A 16650-nucleotide genomic window follows, 5' to 3' on the forward strand; every position below is an offset into this window, starting at 1 on the left:
TCACAAGTGTACAATTTTTATGCTTTTAGAATACCTCATACCTCTCACCAGCTATTTAGGGTCCTGTATCCTACTCACAAAATTACCTTGCATGCGACGTCTCTCTCTACACAAACAACTACTGCACAGGAAGTAGGAAGGCAGAAGGTGGGGCATATTATGCAAATGTATGCTGTCATTGTGCCTTGCAGATTCATGCAGGATTTCTAGATCCTTGCTGGATACAAGAGAGCAGACCTTGTTTCAGATCAACTGTCCCTAGCAGGCAACGTCTGAGCACATGCAGTCTTTTGCTCTCTAGCGCCTGGACTGGGACTTACCCTCACTGGCTGAGGCGTGAATTTCTGCATACCAACGTTGCATAGATGGTACGTTTGTGGTCGGTTTGGGATGGGTGGGAGGTCAAAAGCATGGAAAAGTATGTCGCCTTCACTTCTAGTCTCCTCTTCTAGGCCTACCTGCCGTTCACTCACTCTGTCTTTGTTTCATTCTCTCCTTCCTCAACACCCCTTCTCACTCACTCGCTCTATCACTTGTGCTCTTTCCCCTTGCTCTGCATTTTATAGTGGAAACATCTCTTGAATGGAGCATTAGAAAATGAGGTTACATAAAATTAACAATCTACTTATTGGAAACCAAAAATATCACAAGTCTGAATGTAACCCATTTCATTAATAAAAGGGACTTTTTAAGCACCCCCCAAAAAACACATAAAACACCACGAGTGCTAGAAGAATATTATACGAGCTTGAAGACAGAATTGGGCAAATTAATTTGCAGTTGAAACTGAAGTTTGTTACTTATTCAGATATTATATGCACTGCCAATTTTTAGCTGAGATTCTAAAAGAACTCAGAGACAAAATGGACTTAAAGGTTTGTCAGAAGTGGGATTCGAACCCACGCCTCCAGGAGAGACTGCGGCCTTAACGCAGCGCCTTAGACCACTCGGCCATCCTGACCACACATTGCTTGATCATCTACAGAGAGGGAAAGATATTGTGAACCAAAAAAAGCACACATCTTAGGTCATGAGTGGCTAGAGCAAGAAAAAAACTCACTGCACTTTTCCAAGTAGACAACCATATAAGCCCATGTGAGGGAAATGATCTGATTTTTTCTCTCCCAAGAAAAAAGTAGAGTAAACACACAATTGTCAGAAGTGGGATTTGAACCCACGCCTCCAGAAGAGACTGCGACCTGAACGCAGCGCCTTAGACCACTCGGCCATCCTGACTTGCATTTGTGGAACCTTCCACAGGCCAGACAGCCATGCAAGTGGGGTACCAAAAAGGCATGCCCTCAATTTATTTATCCTATTATAAGTACTTCCAACAGATCTTTGAACAATCCATAGAGAGCAGTACCTATGAAGAACTCTTTAGACCTTTAAGGCGTACAAAGAGAAAGTGCTATTAACCAGCCACTTGAAAGGCCCAAAGCTGCTTTGAAATTGAGTCAACAGCCACCTCTTGGCTAGCTAAAGCAAATTCAACAAGGAATTTCAATGTCACAACATAGGGTGGAATACGCAAATCTAAGCAGCCCCTGATCACAGCCCTGAGGAAATTGCCGTAAGTGTGCTGGAGTCCAACTGTCTACCAGATGCTAGGCATTCTTCCATATTTGCATGGCCTGTCTGGCCAGGGCATACAAGAGCATGACTCTTCCAGATGAGCTCTTACATGGGTCCTATGCTCATATAGTAAGGACTGCACTTTGTCAGCAAGACTTTATACAACCGAAATATATGAGAAACCCCAGCTCTCTTGACTAGATGAGGACGGAATCACATCCCAGGTGAAGACCAACAGATGCAACTTCCATCAGAAGTTAACCTGAAAAAGGAGATTACATCTCCAAAAGTCATGTCAGAAGTGGGATTCGAACCCACGTCTCCAGAGGAGACTGCGGCCTAAACACAGCGCCTTAGACCACTCGGCCATCCTGACAGAGCAGAGTCTTAAGAAATGTATAAAAGTCACTCAGAAATTTCTGCCTCCATGCAAGCCTGAAATAATTTAAACCTTCAAACACAAGGTGCAACTTTATGCACAGGACAATAAACACAGAAGATCACATGTGAAAGCATTTTATTTCACAGGTGTACAATTTTTATGCTTTTAGAATACCTCATACCTCTCACCAGCTTTTTAGGGTCCTGTATCCGACTCACAAAATTACCTTGCCTGCGACCTCTCTCTCTACACAAACAACTACTGCACAGGAAGTAGGAAGGCAGAAGGTGGGGCATATTATGCAAATGTGTGCTGTCATTGTGCCTTGCAGATTCATGCAGGATTTCTAGATCCTTGCTGGATACAAGAGTGCAGACCTTGTTTCAGATCAACTGTCCCTAGCAGGGAACGTCTGAGCACATGCAGTCTTTTGCTCTCTAGCCCCTGGCCTGGGACTCACCCTCACTGGCTGAGGCGTGAATTTCTGCATACCAACGTTGCATAGATGGTACGTTTGTGGTCGGTTTGGGATGGGTGGGAGGTCAAAAGCAGGGAAAAGTATGTCGCCTTCACTTCTAGTCTCCTCTTCTAGGCATACCTGCCGTACTCTGTCTTTGTTTCATTCTTTCCTTCCTCAACACCCCTTCTCACTCACTCGCTCTATCACTTGTGCTCTTTCCCCTTGCTCTGCATTTCATAGTGGAAACATCTCTTGAATGGAGCATTAGAAAATGAGGTTACATAAAATTAACAATCTACTTATTGGAAACCAAAAATATCACAAGACTGAATGTAACCCATTTCATTAATAAAAGGGACTTTTTGAGCACCCCCCAAAAAACACATAAAACACCACGAGTGCTAGAAGAATATTATACGAGCTTGAAGACAGAATTGGGCAAATTAATTTGCAGTTGCAACTGAAGTTTGTTACTTATTCAGATATTATATGCACTGCCAATTTTTAGCTGAGATTCTAAAAGAACTCAGAGACAAAATGGACTTAAAGTTTTGTCAGAAGTGGGATTTGAACCCACGCCTCCAGGAGAGACTGCGGCCTTAACGCAGCGCCTTAGACCACTCGGCCATCCTGACCACATGTTGCTTGATCATCTACAGAGAGGGAAAGATATTGTGAACCAAAAAAAGCACACATCTTAGGTCATGAGTGGCTAGAGCAAGAAAAAAACTCACTGCACTTTTCCAAGTAGACAACCATATAAGCCCATGTGAGGCAAATGATCAGATTTTTTCTCTCTCAAGAAAAAAGTAGAGTAAACACACAATTGTCAGAAGTGGGATTTGAACCCACGCCTCCAGAAGAGACTGCGACCTGAACGCAGCGCCTTAGACCACTCGGCCATCCTGACTTGCATTTGTGGAACCTTCCACAGGCCAGACAGCCATGCAAGTGGGGTACCGAAAAGGCATGCCCTCAATTTATTTATCCTATTATAAGTACTTCCAACAGATCTTTGAACAATCCATAGAGAGCAGTACCTATGAAGAACTCTTCAGACCTTTAAGGCGTACAAAGAGAAAGTGCTATTAACCAGCCACTTGAACGGCCCAAAGCTGCTTTGAAATTGAGTCAACAGCCACCTCTTGGCTAGCTAAAGCAAATTCAACAAGGAATTTCAATGTCACAACATAGGGTGGAATACGCAAATCTAAGCAGCCCCTGATCACAGCCCTGAGGAAATTGCCGTAAGTGTGCTGGAGTCCAACTGTCTACCAGATGCTAGGCATTCTTCCATATTTGCATGGCCTGTCTGGCCAGGGCATACAAGAGCATGACTCTTCCAGATGAGCTCTTACATGGGTCCTATGCTCATATAGTAAGGACTGCACTTTGTCAGCAAGACTTTATACAACCGAAATATATGAGAAACCCCAGCTCTCTTGACTAGATGAGGACGGAATCACATCCCAGGTGAAGACCAACAGATGCAACTTCCATCAGATGTTAACCTGAAAAAGGAGATTACATCTCCAAAAGTCATTTCAGAAGTGGGATTCGAACCCACGCCTCCAGAGGAGACTGCGGCCTAAACACAGCGCCTTAGACCACTCGGCCATCCTGACAGTGCAGAGTTTTTAGAAATGTATAAAAGTCACTCAGAAATTTCTGCCTCCATGCAAGCCTGAAATAATTTAAACCTTCAAACACAAGGTGCAACTTTATGCACAGGACAATAAACACAGAAGATCACATGTGAAAGCATTTCATTTCACAAGTGTACAATTTTTATGCTTTTAGAATACCTCATACCTCTCACCAGCTATTTAGGGTCCTGTATCCTACTCACAAAATTACCTTGCATGCGACGTCTCTCTCTACACAAACAACTACTGCACAGGAAGTAGGAAGGCAGAAGGTGGGGCATATTATGCAAATGTATGCTGTCATTGTGCCTTGCAGATTCATGCAGGATTTCTAGATCCTTGCTGGATACAAGAGAGCAGACCTTGTTTCAGATCAACTGTCCCTAGCAGGGAACGTCTGAGCACATGCAGTCTTTTGCTCTCTAGCCCCTGGCCTGGGACTTACCCTCACTGGCTGAGGCGTGAATTTCTGCATACCAACGTTGCATAGATGGTACGTTTGTGGTCGGTTTGGGATGGGTGGGAGGTCAAAAGCATGGAAAAGTATGTCGCCTTCACTTCTAGTCTCCTCTTCTAGGCCTACCTGCCGTTCACTCACTCTGTCTTTGTTTCATTCTCTCCTTCCTCAACACCCCTTCTCACTCACTCGCTCTATCACTTGTGCTCTTTCCCCTTGCTCTGCATTTCATAGTGGAAACATCTCTTGAATGGAGCATTAGAAAATGAGGTTACATAAAATTAACAATCTACTTATTGGAAACCAAAAATATCACAAGACTATCACAAGACTGAATGTAACCCATTTCATTAATAAAAGGGACTTTTTGAGCACCCCCCAAAAAACACATAAAACACCACGAGTGCTAGAAGAATATTATACGAGCTTGAAGACAGAATTGGGCAAATTAATTTGCAGTTGAAACTGAAGTTTGTTACTTATTCAGATATTATATGCACTGCCAATTTTTAGCTGAGATTCTAAAAGAACTCAGAGACAAAATGGACTTAAAGTTTTGTCAGAAGTGGGATTCGAACCCACGCCTCCAGGAGAGACTGCGGCCTTAACGCAGCGCCTTAGACCACTCGGCCATCCTGACCACATGTTGCTTGATCATCTACAGAGAGGGAAAGATATTGTGAACCAAAAAAAGCACACAACTTAGGTCATGAGTGGCTAGAGCAAGAAAAAAACTCACTGCACTTTTCCAAGTAGACAACCATATAAGCCCATGTGAGGCAAATGATCAGATTTTTTCTCTCTCAAGAAAAAAGTAGAGTAAACACACAATTGTCAGAAGTGGGATTTGAACCCACGCCTCCAGAAGAGACTGCGACCTGAACGCAGCACCTTAGACCACTCGGCCATCCTGACTTGCATTTGTGGAACCTTCCACAGGCCAGACAGCCATGCAAGTGGGGTACCGAAAAGGCATGCCCTCAATTTATTTATCCTATTATAAGTACTTCCAACAGATCTTTGAACAATCCATAGAGAGCAGTACCTATGAAGAACTCTTAAGACCTTTAAGGCGTACAAAGAGAAAGTGCTATTAACCAGCCACTTGAAAGGCCCAAAGCTGCTTTGAAATTGAGTCAACAGCCACCTCTTGGCTAGCTAAAGCAAATTCAACAAGGAATTTCAATGTCACAACATAGGGTGGAATACGCAAATCTAAGCAGCCCCTGATCACAGCCCTAAGGAAATTGCCGTAAGTGTGCTGGAGTCCAACTGTCTACCAGATGCTAGGCATTCTTCCATATTTGCATGGCCTGTCTGGCCAGGGCATACAAGAGCATGACTCTTCCAGATGAGCTCTTACATGGGTCCTATGCTCATATAGTAAGGACTGCACTTTGTCAGCAAGACTTTATACAACCGAAATATATGAGAAACCCCAGCTCTCTTGACTAGATGAGGACGGAATCACATCCTAGGTGAAGACCAACAGATGCAACTTCCATCAGATGTTAACCTGAAAAAGGAGATTACATCTCCAAAAGTCACGTCAGAAGTTGGATTTGAACCCGCGCCTCCAGAGGAGACTGCGGCCTAAACACAGCACCTTAGACCACTCGGCCATCCTGACAGTGCAGAGTCTTAAGAAATGTATAAAAGTCACTCAGAAATTTCTGCCTCCATGCAAGCCTGAAATAATTTAAACCTTCAAACACAAGGTGCAACTTTATGCACAGGTCAATAAACACAGAAGATCACATGTGAAAGCATTTCATTTCACAGGTGTACAATTTTTATGCTTTTAGAATACCTCATACCTCTCACCAGCTATTTAGGGTCCTGTATTATACTCACAAAATTACCTTGCCTGCGACCTCTCTCTCTACACAAACAACTACTGCACAGGAAGTAGGAAGGCAGAAGGTGGGGCATATTATGCAAATGTATGCTGTCATTGTGCCTTGCAGATTCATGCAGGATTTCTAGATCCTTGCTGGATACAAGAGAGCAGACCTTGTTTCAGATCAACTGTCCCTAGCAGGGAACGTCTGAGCACATGCAGTCTTTTGCTCTCTAGCCCCTGGCCTGGGACTTACCCTCACTGGCTGAGGCGTGAATTTCTGCATACCAACGTTGCATAGATGGTACGTTTGTGGTCGGTTTGGGATGGGTGGGAGGTCAAAAGCATGGAAAAGTATGTCGCCTTCACTTCTAGTCTCCTCTTCTAGGCCTACCTGCCGTTCACTCACTCTGTCTTTGTTTCATTCTCTCCTTCCTCAACACCCCTTCTCACTCACTCGCTCTATCACTTGTGCTCTTTCCCCTTGCTCTGCATTTCATAGTGGAAACATCTCTTGAATGGAGCATTAGAAAATTAGGTTACAGAAAATTAACAATCTACTTATTGGAAACCAAAAATATCACAAGACTGAATGTAACCCATTTCATTAATAAAAGGGACTTTTTAAGCACCCCCCAAAAAACACATAAAACAGCACGAGTGCTAGAAGAATATTATACGAGCTTGAAGACAGAATTGGGCAAATTAATTTGCAGTTGAAACTGAAGTTTGTTACTTATTCAGATATTATATGCACTGCCAATTTTTAGCTGAGATTCTAAAAGAACTCAGAGACAAAATGGACTTAAAGTTTTTTCAGAAGTGGGATTCGAACCCACGTCTCCAGGAGAGTCTGCGGCCTTAAAGCAGCGCCTTAGACCAATCGGCCATCCTGACCACATGTTGCTTGATCATCTACAGAGAGGGAAAGATATTGTGAACCAAAAAAAGCACACATCTTAGGTTATGAGTGGCTAGAGCAAGAAAAAAACTCACTGCACTTTTCCAAGTAGACAACCATATAAGCCCATGTGAAGGAAATGATCAGATTTTTTCTCTCTCAAGAAAAAAGTAGAGTAAACACACAATTGTCAGAAGTGGGATTTGAACCCACGCCTCCAGAAGAGACTGCGACCTGAACGCAGCGCCTTAGACCACTCGGCCATCCTGACTTGCATTTATAGAACCTTCCACAGGCCAGACAGCCATGCAAGTGGGGTACCGAAAAAGCATGCCCTCAATTTATTTATCCTATTATAAGTACTTCCAACAGATCTTTGAACAATCCATAGAGAGCAGTACCTATGAAGAACTCTTTATGCCTTTAAGGCGTACAAAGAGAAAGTGCTATTAACCAGCCACTTGAACGGCCCAAAGCTGCTTTGAAATTGAGTCAACAGCCACCTCTTGGCTAGCTAAAGCAAATTCAACAAGGAATTTCAATGTCACAACATAGGGTGGAATACGCAAATCTAAGCAGCCCCTGATCACAGCCCTGAGGAAATTGCCGTAAGTGTGCTGGAGTCCAACTGTCTACCAGATGCTAGGCATTCTTCCATATTTGCATGGCCTGTCTGGCCAGGGCATACAAGAGCATGACTCTTCCAGATGAGCTCTTACATGGGTCCTATGCTCATATAGTAAGGACTGCACTTTGTCAGCAAGACTTTATACAACCGAAATATATGAGAAACCCCAGCTCTCTTGACTAGATGAGGACGGAATCACATCCCAGGTGAAGACCAACAGATGCAACTTCCATCAGATGTTAACCTGAAAAAGGAGATTACATCTCCAAAAGTCATGTCAGAAGTGGGATTCAAACCCACGCCTCCAGAGGAGACTGCGGCCTAAACACAGCGCCTTAGACCACTCGACCATCCTGACAGAGCAGAGTTTCAAGAAATGTATAAAAGTCACTCAGAAATTTCTGCCTCCATGCAAGCCTGAAATAATTTAAACCTTCAAACACAAGGTGCAACTTTATGCACAGGACAATAAACACAGAAGATCACATGTGAAAGAATTTCATTTCACAGGTGTACAATTTTTATGCTTTTAGAATACCTCATACCTCTCACCAGCTTTTTAGGGTCCTGTATCCGACTCACAAAATTACCTTGCCTGCGACCTCTCTCTCTACACAAACAACTACTGCACAGGAAGTAGGAAGGCAGAAGGTGGGGTATATTATGCAAATGTGTGCTGTCATTGTGCCTTGCAGATTCATGCAGGATTTCTAGATCCTTGCTGGATACAAGAGTGCAGACCTTGTTTCAGATCAACTGTCCCTAGCAGGGAACGTCTGAGCACATGCAGTCTTTTGCTCTCTAGCCCCTGGCCTGGGACTCACCCTCACTGGCTGAGGCGTGAATTTCTGCATACCAACGTTGCATAGATGGTACGTTTGTGGTCGGTTTGGGATGGGTGGGAGGTCAAAAGCAGGGAAAAGTATGTCGCCTTCACTTCTAGTCTCCTCTTCTAGGCATACCTGCCGTTCACTCACTCTGTCTTTGTTTCATTCTCTCCTTCCTCAACACCCCTTCTCACTCACTCGCTCTATCACTTGTGCTCTTTCCCCTTGCTCTGCATTTCATAGTGGAAACATCTCTTGAATGGAGCATTAGAAAATGAGGTTACATAAAATTAACAATCTACTTATTGGAAACCAAAAATATCACAAGACTGATTGTAACCCATTTCATTAATAAAAGGGACTTTTTGAGCACCCCCCAAAAAACACATAAAACACCACGAGTGCTAGAAGAATATTATACGAGCTTGAAGACAGAATTGGGCAAATTAATTTGCAGTTGAAACTGAAGTTTGTTACTTATTCAGATATTATATGCACTGCCAATTTTTAGCTGAGATTCTAAAAGAACTCAGAGACAAAATGGACTTAAAGTTTTGTCAGAAGTGGGATTCGAACCCACGCCTCCAGGAGAGACTGCGGCCTTAACGCAGCGCCTTAGACCACTCGGCCATCCTGACCACATTTGACTGATCATCTACAGAGAGGGAAAGATATTGTGAACCAAAAAAAGCACACAACTTAGGTCATGAGTGGCTAGAGCAAGAAAAAAACTCACTGCACTTTTCCAAGTAGACAACCATATAAGCCCATGTGAGGGAAATTATCTGATTTTTTCTCTCTCAAGAAAAAAGTAGAGTAAACACACAATTGTCAGAAGTGGGATTTGAACCCACGCCTCCAGAAGAGACTGCGACCTGAACGCAGCACCTTAGACCACTCGGCCATCCTGACTTGCATTTGTGGAACCTTCCACAGGCCAGACAGCCATGCAAGTGGGGTACCGAAAAGGCATGCCCTCAATTTATTTATCCTATTATAAGTACTTCCAACAGATCTTTGAACAATCCATAGAGAGCAGTACCTATGAAGAACTCTTAAGACCTTTAAGGCGTACAAAGAGAAAGTGCTATTAACCAGCCACTTGAAAGGCCCAAAGCTGCTTTGAAATTGAGTCAACAGCCACCTCTTGGCTAGCTAAAGCAAATTCAACAAGGAATTTCAATGTCACAACATAGGGTGGAATACGCAAATCTAAGCAGCCCCTGATCACAGCCCTAAGGAAATTGCCGTAAGTGTGCTGGAGTCCAACTGTCTACCAGATGCTAGGCATTCTTCCATATTTGCATGGCCTGTCTGGCCAGGGCATACAAGAGCATGACTCTTCCAGATGAGCTCTTACATGGGTCCTATGCTCATATAGTAAGGACTGCACTTTGTCAGCAAGACTTTATACAACCGAAATATATGAGAAACCCCAGCTCTCTTGACTAGATGAGGACGGAATCACATCCCAGGTGAAGACCAACAGATGCAACTTCCATCAGATGTTAACCTGAAAAAGGAGATTACATCTCCAAAAGTCACGTCAGAAGTTGGATTTGAACCCGCGCCTCCAGAGGAGACTGCGGCCTAAACACAGCGCCTTAGACCACTCGGCCATCCTGACAGTGCAGAGTCTTAAGAAATGTATAAAAGTCACTCAGAAATTTCTCCCTCCATGCAAGCCTGAAATAATTTAAACCTTCAAACACAAGGTGCAACTTTATGCACAGGTCAATAAACACAGAAGATCACATGTGAAAGCATTTCATTTCACAGGTGTACAATTTTTATGCTTTTAGAATACCTCATACCTCTCACCAGCTATTTAGGGTCCTGTATTATACTCACAAAATTACCTTGCCTGCGACCTCTCTCTCTACACAAACAACTACTGCACAGGAAGTAGGAAGGCAGAAGGTGGGGCATATTATGCAAATGTATGCTGTCATTGTGCCTTGCAGATTCATGCAGGATTTCTAGATCCTTGCTGGATACAAGAGTGCAGACCTTGTTTCAGATCAACTGTCCCTAGCAGGGAACGTCTGAGCACATGCAGTCTTTTGCTCTCTAGCCCCTGGCCTGGGACTCACCCTCACTGGCTGAGGTGTGAATTTCTGCATGCCAACGTTGCATAGATGGTACGTTTGTGGTCGGTTTGGGATGGGTGGGAGGTCAAAAGCAGGGAAAAGTATGTCGCCTTCACTTCTAGTCTCCTCTTCTAGGCATACCTGCCGTTCACTCACTCTGTCTTTGTTTCATTCTTTCCTTCCTCAACACCCCTTCTCACTCACTCGCTCTATCACTTGTGCTCTTTCCCCTTGCTCTGCATTTCATAGTGGAAACATCTCTTGAATGGAGCATTAGAAAATGAGGTTACATAAAATTAACAATCTACTTATTGGAAACCAAAAATATCACAAGACTGAATGGAACCCATTTCATTAATAAAAGGGACTTTTTAAGCACCCCCCAAAAAACACATAAATCACCACGAGTGCTAGAAGAATATTACACGAGCTTGAAGACAGAATTGGGCAAATTAATTTGCAGTTGAAACTGAAGTTTGTTACTTATTCAGATATTTTATGCACTGCCAATTTTTAGCTGAGATTCTAAAAGAACTCTGAGACAAAATGGACTTAAAGTTTTGTCAGAAGTGGGATTCGAACCCACGCCTCCAGGAGAGACTGCGGCCTTAACGCAGCGCCTTAGACCACTCGGCCATCCTGACCACATGTTGCTTGATCATCTACAGAGAGGGAAAGATATTGTGAACCAAAAAAAGCACACATCTTAGGTCATGAGTGGCTAGAGCAAGAAAAAACCTCACTGCACTTTTCCAAGTAGACAACCATATAAGCCCATATGAAGGAAATGATCAGATTTTTTCTCTCTCAAGAAAAAAGTAGAGTAAACACACAATTGTCAGAAGTGGGATTTGAACCCACGCCTCCAGAAGAGACTGCGACCTGAACGCAGCGCCTTAGACCACTCGGCCATCCTGACTTGCATTTGTGGAACCTTCCACAGGCCAGACAGCCATGCAAGTGGGGTACCGAAAAGGCATGCCCTCAATTTATTTATCCTATTATAAGTACTTCCAACAGATCTTTGAACAATCCATAGAGAGCAGTACCTATGAAGAACTCTTTATGCCTTTAAGGCGTACAAAGAGAAAGTGGTATTAACCAGCCACTTGAACGGCCCAAAGCTGCTTTGAAATTGAGTCAACAGCCACCTCTTGGCTAGCTAAAGCAAATTCAACAAGGAATTTCAATGTCACAACATAGGGTGGAATACGCAAATCTAAGCAGCCCCTGATCACAGCCCTGAGGAAATTGCCGTAAGTGTGCTGGAGTCCAACTGTCTACCAGATGCTAGGCATTCTTCCATATTTGCATGGCCTGTCTGGCCAGGGCATACAAGAGCATGACTCTTCCAGATGAGCTCTTACATGGGTCCTATGCTCATATAGTAAGGACTGCACTTTGTCAGCAAGACTTTATACAACCGAAATATATGAGAAACCCCAGCTCTCTTGACTAGATGAGGACGGAATCACATCCCAGGTGAAGACCAACAGATGCAACTTCCATCAGATGTTAACCTGAAAAAGGAGATTACATCTCCAAAAGGCATGTCAGAAGTGGGATTCGAACCCACGTCTCCAGAGGAGACTGCGGCCTAAACACAGCGCCTTAGACCACTCGGCCATCCTGGCAGAGCAGAGTCTTAAGAAATGTATAAAAGTCACTCAGAAATTTCTGCCTCCATGCAAGCCTGAAATAATTTAAACCTTCAAACACAAGGTGCAACTTTATGCACAGGACAATAAACACAGAAGATCACATGTGAAAGCATTTCATTTCACAGGTGTACAATTTTTATGCTTTTAGAATACCTCATACCTCTCACCAGCTTTTTAGGGTCCTGTATCCGACTCACAAAATTACCTTGCCTGCGACCTCTCTCTCTACACAAACAACTACTGCACAGGAAGTAGGAAGGCAGAAGGTGGGGCATATTATGCAAATGTGTGCTGTCATTGTGCCTTGCAGATTCATGCAGGATTTCTAGATCCTTGCTGGATACAAGAGTGCAGACCTTTTTTCAGATCAACTGTCCCTAGCAGGGAACGTCTGAGCACATGCAGTCTTTTGCTCTCTAGCCCCTGGCCTGGGACTCACCCTCACTGGCTGAGGCGTGAATTTCTGCATACCAACGTTGCATAGATGGTACGTTTATGGTCGGTTTGGGATGGGTGGGAGGTCAAAAGCAGGGAAAAGTATGTCGCCTTCACTTCTAGTCTCCTCTTCTAGGCATACCTGCCGTTCACTCACTCTGTCTTTGTTTCATTCTCTCCTTCCTCAACACCCCTTCTCACTCACTCGCTCTATCACTTGTGCTCTTTCCCCTTGCTCTGCATTTCATAGTGGAAACATCTCTTGAATGGAGCATTAGAAAATGAGGTTACATAAAATTAACAATCTACTTATTGGAAACCAAAAATATCACAAGACTGAATGTAACCCATTTCATTAATAAAAGGGACTTTTTGAGCAACCCCCAAAAAACACATAAAACACCACGAGTGCTAGAAGAATATTATACGAGCTTGAAGACAGAATTGGGCAAATTAATTTGCAGTTGAAACTGAAGTTTGTTACTTATCCAGATATTATATGCACTGCCAATTTTTAGCTGAGATTCTAAAAGAACTCAGAGACAAAATGGACTTAAAGTTTTGTCAGAAGTGGGATTCGAACCCACGCCTCCAGGAGAGACTGCGGCCTTAACGCAGCGCCTTAGACCACTCGGCCATCCTGACCACATGTTGCTTGATCATCTACAGAGAGGGAAAGATATTGTGAACCAAAAAAAGCACACATCTTAGGTCATGAGTGGCTAGAGCAAGAAAAAAACTCACTGCACTTTTCCAAGTAGACAACCATATAAGCCCATGTGAGGGAAATGATCTATTTTTTTCTCTCTCAAGAAAAAAGTAGAGTAAACACACAATTGTCAGAAGTGGGATTTGAACCCACGCCTCCAGAAGAGACTGCGACCTGAATGCAGCGCCTTAGACCACTCGGCCATCCTGACTTGCATTTGTGGAACCTTCCACAGGCCAGACAGCCATGCAAGTGGGGTACCGAAAAGGCATGCCCTTAATTTATTTATCCTATTATAAGTACTTCCAACAGATCTTTGAACAATCCATAGAGAACAGTACCTATGAAGAACTCTTTAGACCTTTAAGGCGTACAAAGAGAAAGTGCTATTAACCAGCCACTTGAACGGCCCAAAGCTGCTTTGAAATTGAGTCAACAGCCACCTCTTGGCTAGCTAAAGCAAATTCAACAAGGAATTTCAATGTCACAACATAGGGTGGAATACGCAAATCTAAGCAGCCCCTGATCACAGCCCTGAGGAAATTGCCGTAAGTGTGCTGGAGTCCAACTGTCTACCAGATGCTAGGCATTCTTCCATATTTGCATTGCCTGTCTGGCCAGGGCATACAAGAGCATGACTCTTCCAGACGAGCTCTTACATGGGTCCTATGCTCATATAGTAAGGACTGCACTTTGTCAGCAAGACTTTATACAACCGAAATATATGAGAAACCCCAGCTCTCTTGACTAGATGAGGACGGAATCACATCCCAGGTGAAGACCAACAGATGCAACTTCCATCAGATGTTAACCTGAAAAAGGAGATTACATCTCCAAAAGTCATGTCAGAAGTGGGATTCGAACCCACGCCTCCAGAGGAGACTGCGGCCTAAACACAGCACCTTAGACCACTCGGCCATCCTGACAGTGCAGAGTCTTAAGAAATGTATAAAAGTCACTGAGAAATGTCTGCCTCCATGCAAGCCTGAAATAATTTAAACCTTCAAACACAAGGTGCAACTTTATGCACAGGACAATAAACACAGAAGATCACATGTGAAAGCATTTCATTTCACAGGTGTACTATTTTTATGCTTTTAGAATACCTCATACCTCTCACCAGCTATTTAGGGTCCTGTATCCTACTCACAAAATTACCTTGAATGCGACCTCTCTCTCTACACAAACAACTACTGCACAGGAAGTAGGAAGGCAGAAGGTGGGGCATATTATGCAAATGTATGCTGTCATTGTGCCTTGCCGATTCATGCAGGATTTCTAGATCCTTGCTGGATACAAGAGAGCAGACCTTGTTTCAGATCAACTGTCCCTAGCAGGGAACGTCTGAGCACATGCAGTCTTTTGCTCTCTAGCCCCTGGCCTGGGACTTACCCTCACTGGCTGAGGCGTGAATTTCTGCATACCAACGTTGCATAGATGGTACGTATGTGGTCGGTTTGGGATGGGTGGGAGGTCAAAAGCAGGGAAAAGTATGTCGCCTTCACTTCTAGTCTCCTCTTCTAGGCCTACCTGCCGTTCACTCACTCTGTCTTTGTTTCATTCTCTCCTTCCTCAACACCCCTTCTCACTCACTCGCTCTATCACTTGTGCTCTTTCCCCTTGCTCTGCATTTCATAGTGGAAACATCTCTTGAATGGAGCATTAGAAAATGAGGTTACATAAAATTAACAATCTACTTATTGGAAACCAAAAATATCACAAGTCTGAATGTAACCCATTTCATTAATAAAAGGGACTTTTTAAGCACCCCCCAAAAAACACATAAAACACCACGAGTGCTAGAAGAATATTATACGAGCTTGAAGACAGAATTGGGCAAATTAATTTGCAGTTGAAACTGAAGTTTGTTACTTATTCAGATAGTATATGCACTGCCAATTTTTAGCTGAGATTCTAAAAGAACTCAGAGACAAAATGGACTTAAAGGTTTTTCAGAAGTGGGATTCGAACCCACGCCTCCAGGAGAGACTGCGGACTTAACGCAGCGCCTTAGACCACTCGGCCATCCTGACCACACGTTGCTTGATCATCTACAGAGAGGGAAAGATATTGTGAACCAAAAAAAGCACACATCTTAGGTCATGAGTGGCTAGAGCAAGAAAAAAACTCACTGCACTTTTCCAAGTAGACAACCATATAAGCCCATGTGAGGGAAATGATCTGATTTTTTCTCTCCCAAGAAAAAAGTAGAGTAAACACACAATTGTCAGAAGTGGGATTTGAACCCACGCCTCCAGAAGAGACTGCGACCTGAACACAGCGCCTTAGACCGCTCGGCCATCCTGACTTGCATTTATAGAATCTTCCACAGGCCAGACAGCCATGCAAGTGGGGTACCGAAAAAGCATGCCCTCAATTTATTTATCCTATTATAAGTACTTCCAACAGATCTTTGAACAATCCATAGAGAGCAGTACCTATGAAGAACTCTTTATGCCTTTAAGGCGTACAAAGAGAAAGTGCTATTAACCAGCCACTTGAACGGCCCAAAGCTGCTTTGAAATTGAGTCAACAGCCACCTCTTGGCTAGCTAAAGCAAATTCAACAAGGAATTTCAATGTCACAACATAGGGTGGAATACGCAAATCTAAGCAGCCCCTGATCACAGCCCTGAGGAAATTGCCGTAAGTGTGCTGGAGTCCAACTGTCTACCAGATGCTAGGCATTCTTCCATATTTGCATGGCCTGTCTGGCCAGGGCATACAAGAGCATGACTCTTCCAGATGAGCTCTTACATGGGTCCTATGCTCATATAGTAAGGACTGCACTTTGTCAGCAAGACTTTATACAACCGAAATGTATGAGAAACCCCAGCTCTCTTGACTAGATGAGGACGGAATCACATCCCAGGTGAAGACCAACAGATGCAACTTCCATCAGATGTTAACCTGAAAAAGGAAATTACATCTCCAAATGTCATGTCAGAAGTGGGATTCGAACCCACGCCTCCAGAGGAGACTGCGGCCTAAACACAGCGCCTTAGACCACTCGGCCATCCTGACAGAGCAGAGTCTTAAG

The 16650-nt window shown here is 43.7% G+C and overlaps 17 non-coding genes across 17 annotated transcripts; all 17 read right to left on the minus strand.

Annotated features, from left to right (window-relative positions):
- Positions 1-878: 878 nt before the first annotated feature.
- On the minus strand, positions 879-961 carry TRNAL-AAG (transfer RNA leucine (anticodon AAG)). The gene has a single exon. It is a non-coding gene; the product is annotated as a tRNA-Leu (tRNA).
- Positions 962-1153: 192 nt separating this feature from the next.
- On the minus strand, positions 1154-1236 carry TRNAL-CAG (transfer RNA leucine (anticodon CAG)). Its single transcript has one exon. It is a non-coding gene; the product is annotated as a tRNA-Leu (tRNA).
- A 632-nt stretch (positions 1237-1868) lies between these two features.
- TRNAL-UAG (transfer RNA leucine (anticodon UAG)) lies at positions 1869-1951 on the minus strand. The gene has a single exon. It is a non-coding gene; the product is annotated as a tRNA-Leu (tRNA).
- A 1018-nt stretch (positions 1952-2969) lies between these two features.
- TRNAL-AAG (transfer RNA leucine (anticodon AAG)) lies at positions 2970-3052 on the minus strand. The gene has a single exon. It is a non-coding gene; the product is annotated as a tRNA-Leu (tRNA).
- Positions 3053-3244: 192 nt separating this feature from the next.
- TRNAL-CAG (transfer RNA leucine (anticodon CAG)) lies at positions 3245-3327 on the minus strand. The gene has a single exon. It is a non-coding gene; the product is annotated as a tRNA-Leu (tRNA).
- Positions 3328-5077: 1750 nt separating this feature from the next.
- Positions 5078-5160, minus strand: TRNAL-AAG (transfer RNA leucine (anticodon AAG)). The gene has a single exon. It is a non-coding gene; the product is annotated as a tRNA-Leu (tRNA).
- Positions 5161-5352: 192 nt separating this feature from the next.
- Positions 5353-5435, minus strand: TRNAL-CAG (transfer RNA leucine (anticodon CAG)). The gene has a single exon. It is a non-coding gene; the product is annotated as a tRNA-Leu (tRNA).
- A 2014-nt stretch (positions 5436-7449) lies between these two features.
- Positions 7450-7532, minus strand: TRNAL-CAG (transfer RNA leucine (anticodon CAG)). Its single transcript has one exon. It is a non-coding gene; the product is annotated as a tRNA-Leu (tRNA).
- A 1739-nt stretch (positions 7533-9271) lies between these two features.
- On the minus strand, positions 9272-9354 carry TRNAL-AAG (transfer RNA leucine (anticodon AAG)). Its single transcript has one exon. It is a non-coding gene; the product is annotated as a tRNA-Leu (tRNA).
- A 191-nt stretch (positions 9355-9545) lies between these two features.
- On the minus strand, positions 9546-9628 carry TRNAL-CAG (transfer RNA leucine (anticodon CAG)). The gene has a single exon. It is a non-coding gene; the product is annotated as a tRNA-Leu (tRNA).
- A 1739-nt stretch (positions 9629-11367) lies between these two features.
- Positions 11368-11450, minus strand: TRNAL-AAG (transfer RNA leucine (anticodon AAG)). The gene has a single exon. It is a non-coding gene; the product is annotated as a tRNA-Leu (tRNA).
- Positions 11451-11642: 192 nt separating this feature from the next.
- Positions 11643-11725, minus strand: TRNAL-CAG (transfer RNA leucine (anticodon CAG)). Its single transcript has one exon. It is a non-coding gene; the product is annotated as a tRNA-Leu (tRNA).
- A 632-nt stretch (positions 11726-12357) lies between these two features.
- Positions 12358-12440, minus strand: TRNAL-UAG (transfer RNA leucine (anticodon UAG)). The gene has a single exon. It is a non-coding gene; the product is annotated as a tRNA-Leu (tRNA).
- Positions 12441-13464: 1024 nt separating this feature from the next.
- On the minus strand, positions 13465-13547 carry TRNAL-AAG (transfer RNA leucine (anticodon AAG)). Its single transcript has one exon. It is a non-coding gene; the product is annotated as a tRNA-Leu (tRNA).
- Positions 13548-14454: 907 nt separating this feature from the next.
- TRNAL-UAG (transfer RNA leucine (anticodon UAG)) lies at positions 14455-14537 on the minus strand. The gene has a single exon. It is a non-coding gene; the product is annotated as a tRNA-Leu (tRNA).
- Positions 14538-15836: 1299 nt separating this feature from the next.
- Positions 15837-15919, minus strand: TRNAL-CAG (transfer RNA leucine (anticodon CAG)). The gene has a single exon. It is a non-coding gene; the product is annotated as a tRNA-Leu (tRNA).
- Positions 15920-16551: 632 nt separating this feature from the next.
- TRNAL-UAG (transfer RNA leucine (anticodon UAG)) lies at positions 16552-16634 on the minus strand. The gene has a single exon. It is a non-coding gene; the product is annotated as a tRNA-Leu (tRNA).
- Positions 16635-16650: the final 16 nt, after the last annotated feature.

The sequence above is a fragment of the Lissotriton vulgaris genome, chromosome 8 (genome assembly GCF_964263255.1).
Source record: "Lissotriton vulgaris chromosome 8, aLisVul1.2, whole genome shotgun sequence".
NCBI classification, from domain to species: Eukaryota; Metazoa; Chordata; class Amphibia; order Caudata; family Salamandridae; genus Lissotriton; species Lissotriton vulgaris.